Here is an 18,021-nt window from a genome sequence, read left to right as displayed (position 1 = left end):
GCTCTACTCTGGACTCTTTCAAGCTTCTCCACATCCTTTCTGAATTGTGGAGCCCATAATTGGATGCAGTACTCCAGCTGCAGCTTCACCAAGGCCAAGTACAGTGGGAAGCTGATTTCCTGGGTCTTGTTTGAGATGCATCGGTAGATGCAAGCCAGACTTTTGTTTGCTTTGCTGGCTGTGGTATTGCATTGGTGGCTTGTGTTTATCCTGTGGTCAACCACGACTCCCAAGTCTCTTTTGGTCATGGTGCTAGTGAGTGTAGCACTGCTAAGCCTATAAGTGTGGAAATCATGGGACACCAGGTCAAAGGCTTTTTTAAAGTCCAAATATATGATATCAACTTCTTCTTCTTTGTCCAGGTGATGTACCACCTAGTCATAGAAGGAAATGAGATTGGTCAGGCAAGACCTGCCTTCAACAAACCCATGCTGGCTATCCATCAGAACGTTGCCTTCTGTTAGCCTATCGATAATGGTTCCTTTGATAATTTTTTCCAAGATCTTTCCAGGGATTGAAGTGAAGCTGATTGGCCTGTAGTTTCCTGGATCTTCCTTCCTCCCTTTCTTGAAGATAGGCACCCCATTGGCCCTCTTCCAATCTTCAGGTACTTTGCCTGAGTGCCACGAATTCTCAACTATCCTTGCCAGTGGCCACGCTATGGTGACTGACAGTTCCTTTAGCAGTCTTGGGTGCAATCTCCATTTTGTTATTTGAAAATGTAATTGTTATTAACAAAGATCAAACCTGGAACTAAACTTGTCGGCATTCTAAATGTTCTAAGTAACCATGATTCTGCCTCAGGGAAGGGCGTCAGTCTAGATGAGCTCTTGAGGGCCAGTCCAAGCCTGGATTTCTGTTATTCTGGGATGTATACTGACCTGATTCACACTGTTTTGGAAACTTCCAGTTTCTGAAAAAAATTGAGATTTCACTTTTTTATCTTGCTTCAGAATTAGGAAAATGTTCAAAACAGTGAAACATCTCATGGGATGACCAAACTTTGCTACCCTTAGTTTTGATCCTCTCAGCTTCCAAAGAGCACCGGGCTGCAAATAGCAGGCTAAGTCTAAATCAGCCACTTTCATTCTGTGTCCGTTCAGTCCCTTAATGCAGTCATCAGGGTATCAGTTTATACGAACAGAGGTGTTCTTACTCTGCCAGGTGCTAGGAGCAGACCATCAGACCCTGCAGTCTAGGGATGGCAGTGCAAATGCATTGAAGCCTTGCATAGTTTTCACCTTTTCTTCTCTTGTCCTTGCATCCAGAAAGGGAACAAGGATGGAGAAGAGTTATTTAGAATTGAGTTTCAGGGGGACACAAATAGTCCTAGCCTGGCTCCCCAACACTGTGATATCCTTGTTGTTATACTGCATCAGCAAACAGTGATAGCAAGTCAAGGTAATGCAGCATCAGAACACCTTGCTGCAATTACATGGCATCTCTCCGTAAGCCCATTCAGCAATGTAAAGGCCCTGTAGTGCTTCAAAGCTGCATGCTACTGCTCTGAACAATGGTGTCAATCTGCTGAGCACAGGCAAATTTTAAAGGATGCTTTTAGATTGGCTTTTCTCCCTGTGGCAATATGGAGCAAATGCTGCTTTGCTGGCTCTGGTTAAAGGAACTGTGCACAGCTTTTCTCCACTGGAGAAGCTGTAGCACTTCAAACATTGCAGAGGTAAACACCTTGAAGTGTTTGAACTCTCTGTCTTCTCTCCACTTAAGCTGCTGCAGAAGGAACTTGCATTTCCTTTTAGAGTTTTCTCCTAGGGAATCTGCTATGCCTGACTGAGCTACACTTACTTCACAACTCATTTTTTTCTCCTTTCTCTCTTTCTGTGGGGAGGTGGCATTGAGAAAGTGTTAACCTGAACCAGGGGAAGGAAAGAAAACCAGTGATATAAATTACAAAACCCCTAACCCATTTATAACTGGGCTTTTTCCAGCAGCCAGTGGGATTTACCTAGGGCAAGAGGCAAGGTGGGGAAGCCATCATGATGAAGGCTATGACAACTAGGCTAGGGATAGACGTTTAAAAAGCCTGAATTGATTCAGTCTTTGCAGGTTAGTCTAACCTGCCTAGGTTGAATCGGTTTGCAACTGCACAGACATTCCCTCTGGACTGAGGAAATGCAGGCACGTGCCTACTGTGGCTCAGGCTAGAAGCCAGGGGGCGCTACAGCAACTCTTCCTTCCTTTTTTCAGTACTGAGCCCTGGCAGGATGCTCCTATTAGGGAGGACTTTAAACCCCCACCCTAACCAACACTGTCCCAGCCTTTTCCCCGCATGCTGTTCAAGGGGTGGGAGTGTTGCCAGAACCCAGCCCTTGGCTAGCATTATGAGGCAAAGGGGTGTGTGTGTGCAGTGCATGCATTTGTTGATGATACTGAGCTTTTCAATCTCCATTTCCCTGCTTCTTCATACTGTCTGCTGTGAGGGAGCCAGCAGGGGGCTAATAACACAGAGTTTATCAGCCCATCAACAAAACAAGAGCCTCTCTGATTAGTTCAAACTCTTCTTAAATAGTTTTTTCCAAGGAAGGAACCTAGGGACATTACCAGCTGACCTGTTGAATAGCTCCAAAAAGCCCTAAGTGGACATTCCTCTGTCTGTCTGACCCAGTGAAATTGGAGACGCACATTAGCTTGCGTACCATGTGCCTAGGGTATGTGGGGCTGTGGGAGATGGGAGGAAGGGATAGGGGGACCCCTGCTTAAGCAGTGATCATCAAGTAGAGGGTGGGACAAGGGGAAGCCAGGCAGACCCTTCTATGCCTGCAGTCTCTGCTGGAGCTCTGGCTAGGGAGCAGAGGGAGGGGCCAGCCCTGCTCTGGAGCAGAGAGCCCCACCCAAGACTGCAAAGCATCTTGGATGCTGAGGGACTCTGATTTAACTTGAACCAGGAAGGGGTATGGAACAGACATTGCATAAACCAGTTTGACCCAAATCCGTTAAGTCTGATACTACATTCAACCAGGTTTATCTTAAACCAGTTTCAGCCATTTTGAAACTGGTTTATATGCACTGAACTTATGTTCTGTTACAGGTTTAAGCCAGTTTCTGATCACTTAAACTGGTTTATGTGTAATGTCTGTCCCTAGCCCTAGGAGATGGGCTCCAAACCCTGGGTACCAGTACTTTGGAGCCTAGACCCAATCTTTGTGTTTGGTTCTTTTCTCTTAATAACAGAGCAAATCTCTGGCTTTCTTCTCCCAGGAGAGGAAAAGTTGTAGATTGGATTGAAATTGTGCAGCTTGGGTCAGTCTCCTGATCAGTTCTACACCATTTGTTCCTTTGCAGAGCTTAAAGTGGGTTGCTTCCTACAGTGGGGTTACTATTATGGAAGCTGAAATGATTTGGTGCAGGAGGAGGTGACACTAAACCAGAAAGACCTGAAGCTGTCACTGCTACAGAAGCGGGCCTCTGATATTTCTGAGAGGGGCTGATGGCCGTGGGAATGCTGCAATTGTGTACAACATTTGATAGTGTGATTTGTGGAATATAAAATGGGAGAAAATTACCCTTTTTACATCATAACACAAACTGTGCCTGACCAGCTCCTGTAGTAAAGTCTAAGGGCATTAGAGAAGACAGTACAGCTCAGGCCATAGAAGCAATGTAAACACACTGAAGGAAAGGATAACCTTTTGGTTAAGGCTCTAGACTAAGGGCATCTATGCATGTGCTCTCGGGTGGAGTGGGGAGGTGCTTTAATTAGAGCAGCTTTAATTAAAGTGCCTGCAGCATCACATGTATTCAGTGTCCTGTGCTCCAAAATAGCAGCAGGGGCACTTTAACTAAGGCTCTTTTGATAAGCTTTAGTTCAAGTGCCCCCACTGCTATTTTGCAGGGTTTTTGTTTGTAGCCGTGTTGGTTTAAGGCAGTAGTCACCAACCAGTTGATTGCAATTCATGCATGTACTCAGCCCCCCCTGAGATAGAGAGCTGCAGCTGCTCTGGGCACAGCACAACGCCACAGGTGTCCCGCTGCTGGTTTGAACTGTGCCCCTTGCCACTGGGACCATGTTAGGTGAGTGGGATGATCCCCCTCTGTGCCCTGCTGTGCCCCCTGCTGCTGCGTTCCTGCTGCTGCACTTGCCCCCTGATCTGTGTGTGGGGAGGAGGTGGCCGCTGATGCATGCTGGACCTTGCACCCTGAGCCCTGCTGCCACTGCTCCAGGAGTGGTGCAACACCACGGATCTACCATGCTTGTGCCCAAAAGCTTGCAAAGAATTTTTTTCCAGCTACTCGGTTGGTCTTATAGAAGTGTCCCTGGAGAGAGTGGGAGGAAGGACCCCGAACCAAAAAGGGGTAAACCGGGGAACGAAAGCCCCACGAAGAAAAGAAAATAAACATAAAAATAAACCAAAGAAACTACTTACCCACAACAGGAACTGCGGCACAGCTGGAGCAAGGAAAGAAAACCGTGCAGCTCTTCAGCCGCGTCTTCATACAGCTAAGGCCAGCCAGTGACGTCATTGGCAATCACCGGCTGGTGGGAATAAAACAAAACACCAGTGAAGAGGGGGAGAGGGAGCAGACCCGAGGAGGACACCACCACAGAGTGCTGCTTGGGAGTCCCTCAGGGAGACAAGGGGACAGCCTGTCTGGGCAAGTGAGGAGCCAGAGGAGGCTCCTGGTGCCAACCACGGTGGCAACTGCGAGGAACAGCTTGTCAGAGCGAAGGATGAGCCGGAGGAAGCTCTGGCAGCTGGCAGAGGCAGTAATAGCGGAGGGAACAGAGAGGTGGACATGCCGATCGACACCGGAGGGAACATCAGAGACATTTGGGAGGCGGAGGAAACTTCCCCTCCGAGAGGCATCAAGCAGGAGCAGCGTGAAGACCTGTGAAGGGACACCTGGGGGTGAGGAGCAATCGGGCGTACACGGAGGGACTGCAAGGCACCTAAATAGTGATGCCACTGAAGAGGGAGAAGAGGAGGGGGCCATATCCTGGTAAGAGCCGGATAAAGAAGGAGCGACGACCTGAGCGAGGGGCCACGAGTATCTGGTCTCGTGTAGGGGTCATACCTTGGAAAGGTTTAGGGAGTAAGGCACCTAGCACCCCAACGTAGGGTCTAGGGAGGGGCTGCACTAATCCCTCACAACAGGGTAGATTGTTATTTTGTGTTTTCCTTTGTGTTTCCCCATTTGGAGGGGTTGAGAGGTAGAAGTAGGCGACGCAGCTGAGATAGCTGCTGCAGAGCTTTTAGGAGTTTTGCCTTTTTGTTTAAAGCCCTAGCCAGGAGTCATACCTTGGAAGGAAGGGGTTTCGAGGTTGGGGGATTACAGGCTGCAAGTAACCCTAGGCCAACTGATCGAATCTGCCTCTGGAGCCTGTGCCCTGGACGTGAGTGAGGCTAGCAAGGCCGCCACAATTCAACAAGAGTGGGAGTGTGGCCAGGAAGGCCCTGTGACCCATCAAGGTGGCATAAGGTCAAAGTGTAGGGGACGTGGAGCCCTGCAGGTGACTGCTGGACAGATCTCACACTGCAGAGGAGCCCCGAGTAGTCACCCCACCACTGGGGAAACATTCAAAGTCATGGCAGGCGAGATTGGGGGCGGCCACTTGGAGAACAAACACCTACTCGACAGTTTACTGGAGACTGCAGAGTGCACATCACCGGCCACTCAGACCAAGGCCGCACATCACCAGATGTTCGAGACCCGGTAGTCACAAAAAGGTATCACATCTACCCAAAGAAACTTGCCTGCCCACTGCCATTTTGAAGCTCAGAAACACTGAATAGACATGACATGGAAGCTCCAACAGATTCAATTAATCAAGTCTGCTCTGATGCATGCTAATTGGCAGCCATCCAGCATGTGTATAGGTGCCCTCGGATTCTTGAGTTTTTGGTTCACTTTGCAACTCTGCTATAGACTTCTTGAGTGAGTTTGAGGAAGTCAGTTCATCTGTGTGTAAAATGCCTCTTTCCACCCACTCTTGGCATTTTAGCGTGATGTTACTTGTTACACTTAGACCATACTAAATCTGTGGAATGTTAAGCAGAGTTAAAGTTAGAATGTGCTGTGAGCAGTCTCATGTTAAGAGTTAATACCATTTCTCACCTCCATAGCTCTGAGTTGTTACTAGAGGGCTGGTGAACAGGGGATGGCCAGGAGACAGGACACCTGGGCTCTATCGCTGCTTAGGGGAAAGGGAGGGAGGGACACCTGGGCTCTATCCCTGGTAAGTGAAATACTGGGAGTGGTGCATCCTGATGCTGGAGGAGTGAAAATTGTCCATTTTATCTCTATGGGCCAGACTAAAGTTATCTTAACATGAGCTAGGTAGCATCACCCAGAGTTAATATTTGCTGGAAGTGGTGTAACTTTAGGATGCTCAGAAGGCACTTAGTGCAAATTAATGAGCTTTAACAGGCAGATGCTCACATTTTGAGTGCCTTTAGTATGGTATAAGTGTAATATGTAACTTCAGCTTCTAGATTGGAAGGTCTTCTAGGCTAGGGCAGTCTTTGACTTATGCATGTGGATGGCACCACTCTACACGTGGCCTCAAACTCAAGTAATAATATAACTAATACAATCATGCAAATATTAGTAGCTGGAAATCATCACACATCAGTTAGATTTTCAAGTGTTCTTAGGAAGAGAGGGAAGGAGATTAGTAAATATTAATTGCAGAGCAGTTCCAGATGTACAGGGCAGTATGAATAAAGGCAGGAAGTCAAGAAGTCAAGCATGGATGAAGCAGATGATAATTAGCTGCTCTTCATCTGAAAAGTGCTGTAGATCTTAACATGTTTTAATAGTGAGTAGCTACTAGGGCTGTGCAAAGCTTCAGTCTCTGATTCGATTTGGCAGAGATTTGGCCTGATTCAGTGGCCAAATCTCCAAATCCAATTGAATCAGAAGACCCTTTAATCTCTCCAAATAGAATCAGAACCCTCCAAATTGATTTGGGGAGATTTGGAAAGATTTGGAGATTCAGACATAGACACAGCTTTAAATGTTTTTTCTGCATACGTCTAGGTAGCAGAGGCTCATGAATGCTGTAGTGCTGGGGTGCATGGAGCATCCCACAGGAGCGCAGGGGGCTTCCCATCACACTCGGCAGCAGACCCGCAAGTGACCAGAAGCACATCCTAGTCCATCGGGGAGTGCACAGGGGTTCCCCCCATCCTCCCTCCCAGCTCAGTGACTGGTGCCTCCTGGGTCTGGGGGGCCAACCAGGGTCCCCCTGCAGCCGGGGAGGCATGGGGGGACACCCCAGTGCACTTCCTGGGGGACCCGGAAGTGCTTCTGGTCCACTTCTGGGTTCACTGCCAAGCACATGGAGGGCCCCACCAAATTCCTGTGGGACGCTCCATGCACCCCAGCATCGCAGCATCCACGAGCCGTGCCTGCTACCTCAAGGTATGTAGAAAAAACCATTTAAAGCTGTGTCTATGTCTGAATTGCTGCTTTTCTGAATCAGCATTAAATCTTCAGATTTGGCCAAATCGAATTGGGGACAGTGATCTGAATCAACGGACTGAATCACTGTCCTTGATTCGGGCCAAGTCCAAATCCAAACTGAGTAGGGCCCACTTTACAGCTACCTTCCTTCCTTTTTACACATGGGGGAATTGACACAAAGAATGGTGAGGTGGTTTGTTCAAGGTTTCACAGTAAGTCTGTGCCAGGGTCAGGACTAGGCAGTAGGAAAATAGACCCATACTCCAAATACCAGCATACTGGCTGAAAGGGCCAGAACAGCATAAATGGGAGGTGAAAAGTCCCAGTCGTGGCCGCTGGAACTTGATGGATCTCTCATAAACCCCTCATAAAGCAGGACTATATGCTGGGTGAGCCAGGGATTAGGAAAGATGTGTCAAGGACGGGCTGGTAGAATGAAGTGATGGGATGGTTCTGGGAAGTCCCGCTGCCCGCAGGCACCCAGAGACTGCCAAGTCAGATTTAATAAAGTACCACAAGCTGTGTGCCTGGGAGATGTCTTAAACCCTGGGGCAGTGCTGATCTGGGAGAGCACAATAACAGCACAGAGCCCCGAGCAGCAAGTTGTGTGCTATGTCTTTAAGGAGAACAGCACAGAAGCACACACTGAATCCCATTTGTGAGTTCCAGCCAACAGGCCTGCTGCCTTCAGACCTAATGGTGGGAGCATTCTTGCTTGCTTTGTGGGACTGGGCAAAGTTTTGAAAATATTCCCTTTTGGGTGCTATTTTTCACTTGGACTGAAAAACTGATGTTTGTAAAATGAGCTGTGATTCTTAAGTGGGACGTGCTAGAGAAGCACAAGGAGTTAGCCTTGTCTCTGAAAGCAAATTTATTATCTTTAAATGCTAATTATGGTTATGAAAAGGGAGAATGCTCTTCTATTGGTTATGTAGAAATGGAGAATAAATAAGAAGGGGTGCAAAGGATCATAGCAAAGTAGTCAGCGTCCTCACAAAAACAAAAATTCCTTGATTAGCTGCATTTCCTTCCAAAAAGACCTTTTCTTTGGGGGAAAAGAAAAACAACTTGGTGCTCTGTCAACACACTGCTAGCAAAACAAACACGTGGCTGGTGAAACCCGAAAGGAATTGAATTTCTTCAGGCTATGCAAATAGCAGCAACATGATTTCTTTGAAGGTATGAGAAACAGAAGAGTCACTGTACAGATGGGAGAATAAGAGGAGGCATAGATTGAGAGTGTTAGATGTGGATGTGGTGTCTCTGCACGGAGAACGTCTTGATTAGTTTAGAATGTGGTCTGGAAAGGGTGGGAAGTCAAGTGCAGGATATGAAGATGAAAGAGAGATGCCGAGTATTAGTGTGGGGTGTATGTGTATGTATTTGGAGCTGGCTTGCAAGGGAATGGAATGCTGTAGTGGAGAATACCATTTGGTCCATTCTGGTTTTTGCTGAAGCAATAAAAACACTTCTGGGCTAATATGTTAGAGGTCAGGACAACTGTGAGAGGTGAAAATTACAATGTGACAGTGACCTGGAAGCGATAAGAGCAAAGGAACTGGAGAAGCTTGGGCTTGACGCTGGGTGGCTTTGGAGACTCCCCCCCATGTTGTCAGTCGACATGCCTTAGAAAAAGGAAAGGCAGGTGCATGAATTCCAGCTGATTTCCTGCTGGAAGGAAAAGGCATACATGTCTCTGATATGTTGTGAAGCTAAATCTGTTCTTTGCACTGAAGAATACAGAGGTGTTTGCCTTCTCAGCCAATAAGGGCTGAATTCTGGGAGTCATTTTCGAGGTGCTAAAGAGAAATATGGGGCATCTAGCATCTTTATGATGCATATACCCCAGCAGGACCCACCCAGAATAAAGAGACTTTGACTCTTGGTGTGGGGTGTGTGCGCACTGATTAGCATGCTCAACAACATTTCACAGACCAAAAACATTTGGTCAGCAAGACTGAGGTTGTGGTTAAGCCTTGTCAGTCTACTAAGCATTTTCCCCTTTCTGGCAAGCTTCTCAGAAGGAAATGCAGACTATGCCCCTTACCAGTGCTTCCTGAGATACTGCCCTGCATATCGCTATAGAACAACAACAAATCCTAAATGTGCATGAACACAGTGAATAACATGACTTCCAAAGTTGCTGGCTGCCTCCTAGCTCAGAGTGGTATTGAAAAAGTTCAGCTACTGGCAGTGCCATAGCCGGGGGAGGGGGCGGTGAGTAGGGTGACCGCCCTGGGTGTCGAAGTGAAGGGGTGCCAACAGGCGCTGCCCACCAGCTGGGGCAGGGTGTGGGACAGAGTTGCAAGCGGATCATTTGGGGGGGGCATGGGGATGGGGGAAGGGCAGCTCTTGCCACTTTGTGCACTCCCAGACAAGCATGGTGGGGCATGCAGCCCCCGGATCTGTGCACGGGATGAGGGTGGGATGCCACTGTGGGCTTTGCCTCAGGTGCCAAACTTAGTGGCTACGGCACTGGCTACTGGCCTAAACAGGGGGAATGTAACTGGGTTGATGTGTGACTTGCATACATTACAGAATACAAGTTACATGCCACATTTTCCCCAGGTCTTGAACATGTTCTGCAGAATGGTGTTGAAGAGGGGTTTCTCCCTCCAACTGGGTACCACTCAGTGGCAGTGTTCAGGGGAAACTGATGCTGACAATCATTGCCATTTTCTTGGAGTTGTCCTGATGTCTTAAGAGGGGGAGCTGTGGAGCCTGAGCTTCTGAAGGATATACATGGAGATGGTTAAGAGGAAGAGGGACTCTTTATGCCACAGCATAGGTAATGTGTATTTCCATACAAGGCAACCTAAGCTGATTGCTCACCTAGTAGTTTTTTTTTTTATCACAGTTAAGTCTAGAGGAGGTGCCTATTTTTAATAGCTGTTGACTTCATTATTTTTCTTCTGTTATGATTTGTTTCTGCTTGAGGCAACGGGGACTGACTATACTGTTGGATAACCACTATTATGGTATAGAATAAGGTTGGAGAGGGACTTCCAAGGTATTGTGCTTTCCTCAAAGCCCTTGAAGTTAGGCAGCCCTCTAGGTAGGCTAAGAGAGTTCTGGAGGAGGATTTAGCTGGCTTCTCAGATATTTAGGTCAACATCACACATCAACCCAGTTCAGGCAGTTTGAGGGGAGGGTGGGGGGCAGTTCAGGACAGAAGACGGAGAAACCTTGGGAGCTGCTGCAATTTGTGCTGTAGTTAACTTGGCCCTCAGATCCTTCTGCATGGGGTATAGAGACACCCTGGCCACTGCTCAGATAGCTCTCTGCTGGTCCCCAGCATATCCTTGAAGCTTGAAATGCCTTTTGCACTGGGGGGCCCTGTATACATTGAATTCACCAGAGTATCTAGGCTGATGCTTTGTGGCTGCTGCAAGGGGACTGCAGGGCAATTGTAAATGGGGCCCAGAGATTTTGAATTTGACACTTGGCATCTGTTTGTTCCACAAGGGGGAAAAAGATAATGGTTGTAACATTGCTCCAGTCCCTTCTCATTCACCTCCTCTCTAAACTGAATGGTATCCATGCTTTTTCTTTCTTCCTCCATATGAAATTCTTCACATGCCTCTGATAATCATTCTAGGATGAGCTGAAACTACACTAACACAGAGAGGTGGGTCTGAGTCATGCTGTTTGGCTGGGGAATCTGCATTCAGATCCCAATAGTCTTGTGAGGAATCTAAAGCTATAGTACTGTACAAAAGCTTATTCTCTAGATTAGTGCCTGTAGAATGGAGGCCTAGAATGGAAAGTGCAACCATATAATCATACTCTACTGGGACAGGTGCTCTTAATCTAAAGAAATGTGACCTTAATTCTTGTTTAGCAAAAGCTACCCTGTGTGCATATACCAGGGGGTGCACCACTACATGGAACAGCTTCTGCTGTCTGCACTTGTTCCTAAGGAGACTGGTATCCTTGGAAGGAGCTCTGTTAATTCAGGAAGCTTCATGCATCAGACTGATTATGACAGCTGCAAGCCAAACAACACACAGTTGGAAGTGGCTGGTTATTTTAATGGCTTAATACAAAGGTTTGTCTTCAACCTCTGAGGGTTCATGAGCTTTTCTAAAAGCAGTGACTGGAGTTTTATCTCCTTGTAATATGGAGAGGCAGTTGTGGCAAGATTAGGGCAGGCTTGTACTCCTAAACCTTAGAGAGTTTTCTCTGAGAGCATTATTCATGGGAGAACCATTGGTTGCTCTGAGGAGAGAAATGTAATGAATAAATGGCAGTTAAATTGTAAAGCAGAAAAGGAAAAAGAGAAAGTGTAAGGAATAACAATCAGGAACCAAATTCCTTTAAGAAAATAGCTACATTAGTGCCTATAGTACAGCATAATGTTTACGGTCATAGTAATTATCCTGTTTACAAACAGTGTCATTGCCAGTGTTAATAATAAGAGGAGGTAAAATAAATCCTGACCCACTCAGTTCATTTCAGACTTAATTGAAGCAGTTTTTATTCCACTGATGTCAGAGCCCCACTTAGCTACACCAGATCTATGCTTGTCCTGTTATTTCTAGGGGTGAACCTTCTCTGCCACAGAACTCTGCTGTGACCTTAGGTGAGTCACTCTCTATACCATGCCAACTTGTCCCTGGCACCATGCTTAAGACCTGGGATTCCTATTTCCTCAAAAGCAGGAGCTTGGGGCACCCCACAGTATTCTTACTGCCTAATTTCCAGGGTTGTGGTGCTCAGAGGGAGACTGGGTAGGCAGGGCTTATTGCCTTAATGATGAGAAAGCTGTCTGCCACTGCAATGCAGGCATAGCCCTAGTCTCTGTGTGTCTCAGTTCCCCATCTTATATCTATCTATATAGCTGAGATAATAGATGCTTCCTACCTTAAAGAAGTGTTATGAGAAGTAATTCATTGATGATTATGAGGCAGGATTATGACAATAAAGATTATGGCAATTAGAAGTGTTTATAGACATGCTCTGGAAGGTGGGGTGGAGGTGCTTTAATTAGTGCAGCTCCAAGAGCTCCCGCAGCTCGGGTAGCTAGCGCAGCTTGGTTAGCTCCCGCAGCTCCCTCGGGTGCATTGTGTCTGGCCCCATGGACTTGTACATGTCCAGGTTTTCTAAATAGTTCCTAACCTTTTCTTTCACCACTGTTGGCTGCTCACCTCCTTCCCAAACTGTGCTGTGAGGTGCAGTAGTCTGGGAGCTGACCTTACCAGTGAAGACTGAGGTTTAAAAAGGCATTGAGTAATAAAGGCTTTTTCTGCATCATCTGTCACTAGGTTGCCTCCCTCCATTCAGTAAGAGACCCACACCTTCCCTGATCTTCCTTTTGTTTCTGACTTACTTGTAGAAACCTTTCTTGTTATCCTTCATGTCCCTTGCTAGGTGCAACACCAGTTGTGCTTTGGCCTTCCTGATTTCATGCCTGCATGCCTGAGGAATACTGTTATACTCCTCCATTGTCATTTGTCCAAGTTTTCACTTCTTGTAAGGTTTCTTTTTGTGTTTTAGCTCATTAAAGAGTTCTGTACTAAGCCAAGCTGGTCTTCTGCCAATTCATACCGGGACAGTAGCTCCAGCTCTGGCACAGAGCTCACATCTGTGTCAGCTTTAGCTTCAGAATGGGACACAGCATGGGTCATGGCAGCAGCAGTGGGCCCAGTGGCTGGGAGAATCATATTAGTGATGGACAAAATGCCTGGAGGGCAACTGGGGGGTGTCAGCTGTTGCTTACTCTCAAGCTGCCATTTACTCTGTCCACTGGGGCCACTCTCCCCACACTTCAAGTATTGGTGACAAACCGGTAGCTCAGTGGGCCTATTGCAGCAGTGCCATGAGATGAATCCAGCCTGCAGGCTGTATGTTTGACACCCCTGTGATAGACATACCCTTTCAATTTTTCTGTGAAATCGTATTGAGCATTGTAGTAGTGAGAGCTAGGAACTGAATGGTCCTTTCATTCCCCCTCAGCAAACTGAATCCATTCTTTCTTGTTTTGCCCAGTAATAACTTTATGATTTTGCTGCCTCTTCCAGTAAAAGGAGCGAAATGGTAGCATACAGGGAAAAGTCCACTTTTAGGGCATTTGTAGATGTGCTCTGGAAGGTGGTGGGGGTGGAGGGGCTTTAATTAGTGACCCACACTCATTAAAAGTGCTCAAGCGTCACATGTATCAGCATCCCCGTGCTGAAAAATGGCAGTAGGACACTTTGAACTAAAACTCATCAAACACGTTTTAGTTTAATACATGTGATGTTTGGGCACTTATTTTAATACATGTGATGCTCAGGCAGTTTTAATGAGTGCGGCTCGCTTATTAAAGTGCCCCCCCCCCCTTCTTCAGCATGTTTATAAATGCCCTAAAAGTAGACTTTTCCCTGTATGCTACCATTTTGCTCCTTTTGCTGAAGGAGGTACAAAATAATAAAGTTATTACTGGGCAAATCAAGGAAGAATGAATTCAGTTTGCTGAGGGGAATGAAAGAACCATTCACTTCCTAGCTTTCATTATTACAATGCTCAATAAGATTTCACAGACAAATCTGAAAGGGTATGTCTATCACAGGGGTGTCAAACACAGCCTTGAGGGTGAATGCATCCCATGGTGCTGTTGCAGTAGGCCCATCAAGCTACTGGCGTGTTAATGTCCATGTTCCAGCAGACTCAATTAATCAAGTCTGCTCCGATGCACTGGATTTACAGCACATTCCTCGTTGCATGGTTATAGGAGCCCTAATTCACCAGTGCACGTGACTTCAGTGGTATACTAGGTCAGTATAACCTCAAAATCATCAAGTCTGGGATCAGGGCCTTTCAAAGAGTTAATCTTCATGTTTGTCCTTTCATTTTCCGTGGCCATTTAGTTAATTAATTTCTTAGTCAATATACTGGACAATTAGCCTAAATTTAGAAATTAGGCTGCTGTTAATATGATGCACTTAGCAAGATTCATGATGTAATCTTTAGTTCCATTAAACACAGATCTGTCATAGATAGATGATGACTGCATAGAAACAGACCTGACCCAGTTAAGATACTTGGTTACAATCAAGCACTCTTATGTATAGGAGTAAATAACATTATACTGTTGCAAAAAAGCTTATAGCATACTTGTATTAACAGGAGTGCCATAGGCAAGTCACAGGAATTGATTCTTCCACCTTATTCAGCATTGGTGAGACTGCTGCTGACGAACTGTGTCCAGTTTTGGTCCTCACATGTGGACAAACTGGAAAGAGGCCAGTGGAGGACAACAAAACTGATTAGAGATTTTTCCTTAAAAGGCTCCTGGAGTACAGAGGGCTGCCTGCCAATTGAAGCTCCTTTTATCCAAGCTTAAGTTAAGTTCATGTTGTTAAGAAATGCCACTCTGCATGTACCTGCTGCTTCTCCTTTCTTGTTTAGACTAATGAGGACAGAGTTTGCATGTCTTGTTAAACACTTGCTGTCATGTTCACATTTGCATTCTTAGAGATGATTAAAGCAAATGAGGCCAAGCACAAAATGTAATGCTACAAGTTTCTGACCTGAGTAGGAACTTTGGATCTGAGACTGATGTGTCTAGGCAGGTCCATGGTTACATAACTGCTAGAAAAGCTAGTCCTGAGTAGCAAAGGGGTGCACTGTTTTTTACTGCAGTGGTTCAGTCCATCACTGATTGCACTGGGGCTGCATTTCTGTAGATAAGACAAGGATTTGATTTACAGTGTTAAACAGAATGACTCAACTAAATAAGCTCTGTTGGTCCCTGTAGATGTAACTTAAGAAGAAAACTAAGAAAAGAAACAGTCCAAAACCTCCAAGAACAGAACTAGGTCCTTATACCCCAGGAAACATGATAAAGCTTCAGACTGGAAGTGAAGCACCTGTAGGAAGCAGCGGGTCTTATTTAACTGTTGTGGTAGGTTTGGAGTGTTGTTGTAGCCATGATGGCCCAAGGAATATGCGAGAAGCAAGGGTTATTTTTGGTAATATTTTCTACTGAACCAGTTACACAGTTGGAAGATATATTAGACAAACTTTTGGGCACAAAGTGCCCTTCTTCAGGTTATTTAACTGCTCAGTGGTTCTGATGGGATTTATCTAGTGCTGCATCACTCCATCCTTGCCTCCAGAACTTATGATCAAATCTATAGATATGACAAAATGAAAGGCTGAACAATAATTATGAGAGGACTGAGAATTAGTGGGCTTGTTTTGCATAGACCATTCCCTGAGCAGTTGTTTAAATTAGAGCTTAGTGGGCACCTACACACGTGCAGAGAGGCTGCTCTGACATGCTGTAATTACAACACATCAGAGCAGACTCAGTCAGACTCCAGCCAGTCATGTGGAGTTGCTCTAATTGAAGTCCCCCTCCTCTCTGTCTCCTGACTCCCGGAGCATGTCTGAAAACTCCCAATGTATATAAAATGCCAGCATCCTAATTTATTAACATGGCACACCCAAATGTGTTGATATAAATGAAATCCCAAGTCTAAGTCAATGGGGAGTCCAAGACTTTGCAGAAAGGGTTTGAAAGGGATTGGTAGACAAGAAATGGGTGACTACCCTAGGCATGGGGGCAGAGACAAATGTAGGAATGAATATGTCACACTGAACATGAGAGAAGATTAGTGCAAGGAGCAAGCAGCAAGGTGGGTGATTGGGTGCTCTGTAGAGAAAGGGATGGGTGGGTGGGAAAGAAATACACCAGAGATGAGGGAGTGACCACATTTATATAGGCTATTTGAAAGGAAGCATGAGAATCTGAATTTCATAACATAAGAAAGGATTCAGCATTGTGGCTAGAGCAGTGGGAGAGGCAGAGGGTGTTAGCAACAGCCTTTGACTAGTGTAGAGGTGTGGAGAGCAGGAGAGGGGAGGACAAAGACAAGGTAGTTTAGTCTCTGTAAGTTATGCTCTGCCAAATGGGTATCTTTTTTCTTCATTTTAGAGGGCGTGGTAAGACTCCATGGTCCTAACTCAGAGGGGCTTTCATTGAAAATACCAAATGCTAAATATCTTTGTGAAGTGAATCCACTGAACAGCCTCCCACTTCTAGATTTATTAGTTTATAGAAATAGTGTTGACCTTGAGGGAGAGTGTAATAACCAGGCAAGATACAAAGAAACTCTGAATCTCCAGAGTAGGCCAGTATAATAATAATAATAATGGAAATGGGCTCACATTGCAATTTGCAACCAAAGTTTGAACAACCCCAAATATTTGTTCTTTGGATCTGGGGTTCTGGACAGGCCAATTATAAAGAAATATTCCATCTATCAACTTTGGATCTAGCTCATGCAGAGGATCACCTCAAGGCCTATGCAAGTTCTACTTAATTTCTATTGTCAGTCAGGGTTTAAACTGGGAATTAAATGTGGTCCATATATATACTGAGCTGATATGTGAACAGGGTGCATTTTATCTTAGAAACATTATGCAATAATGTCACATGTATGGCTGTTTTTGGCCTGGTTTTAGTTTATTACTCACTAGTCCCCATGTGATGTATCAATTCTTTCTGGCACTTTGAAGGTCTTGAAATGTCACTTTAGAGTGATATATCTTGTTTCACACAGTAATGCCTGAAACCATAAGCTGTGGACTTTACTTTCTTCTCTCTCATGTAAAGAACATTGTAAACAGTTGAGTGATCCTATAAAAATAAACCCAGGGCACTGCAGTTCTCTTGGTCATAAGCTTAGAGCACTTTCTGCTGCTATGTTTACCTACTCCATTCTTGTGAAGAATGGCGTTTGCACTCAGCGATGGAAAGTTCAAGCATCCTGAGGTTTGAATCCTGTCAGTTTTCATAGACCAACTGCTTACAAGAAATAGCCCAGTTCGATATGAGCACAAGAAGCTACAATCCAATCTACAGATGATACTATTTGAGGTTGCATTTTGGGCTTGCTTGCCTTGAGAGAGTTCTAAAAATTTATATAAATGTTATGTAAGTTATTGATTGATTGTGCTGTGTAATCAGTTTGGGTTGCATGAAACACATCACTTATGGTTTAATATATGGGCCAAATTCTCTGTTGCAATTGTACAAAACAATGGGCTTCATTGTTACCACTAAAGGCTATAATGCTGTATAAAACCAATACTGTTTTAAAGAAGAGTAAACATATATCTTTGGAGCTGCTTCCAAGTCCCACCCATATGCCATTTTTTTTTAATGGACACTGTTTTCTTGGGGCAGAGGGGAGGATGAGTGGGTTTGGGGAACAGCTACAGTCCAATATTGAGAAAGGGAGGTATGGCTTGGGAGGGACAATTCATACCAGACGACAAAGCTAACATGTTTAACGATTTCTTTGCCTCCATCTTCCTAAGTAGGGACCAGAACAGCCACCTCCCTGCAAGGCCCCCTTTGGGCCCCAGGGGAGGCACACCTGGGCCAAGGGTTAGTGAGGAACTAGTTAGGGAGCTTCTGGAGGGACTGGATGTATTCAAGTCAGCTGGTCCGGATGATCTCCACCCTAGAGTACTAAAGGAATTGGCTGAGGTCATTGCAGGACCCCTGGCACGGCTTTATGAGCATTCGTGGTGCTCTGATGTGGTGCCGGAGGACTGGAAGAGGGCCAACGTGGTTCCAATCTTCAAAAAGGGGAAGAAGGAGGACCC

The 18,021-nt window shown here is 45.7% G+C and overlaps 1 long non-coding RNA gene across 1 annotated transcript in view; it reads right to left on the bottom strand.

Annotated features, from left to right (window-relative positions):
- LOC109296888 overlaps positions 1-18,021 on the bottom strand; it is a 31,149-nt gene that overhangs the window by 5,476 nt on the left and 7,652 nt on the right. The window contains exon 2 of the long non-coding RNA XR_002097090.1: positions 882-913. This is a non-coding gene — a long non-coding RNA (uncharacterized LOC109296888). The remainder of the gene's footprint in view (positions 1-881; positions 914-18,021) is intronic.

This window comes from Gavialis gangeticus, unplaced genomic scaffold, assembly GCF_001723915.1.
Source record: "Gavialis gangeticus isolate Ggan-Ray unplaced genomic scaffold, GavGan_comp1, whole genome shotgun sequence".
Classification (NCBI taxonomy): Eukaryota; Metazoa; Chordata; order Crocodylia; family Gavialidae; genus Gavialis; species Gavialis gangeticus.
The sequence above is the reverse complement of the archived record's forward strand: the minus strand, read 5'-3'. Positions and strand labels throughout refer to the sequence as shown.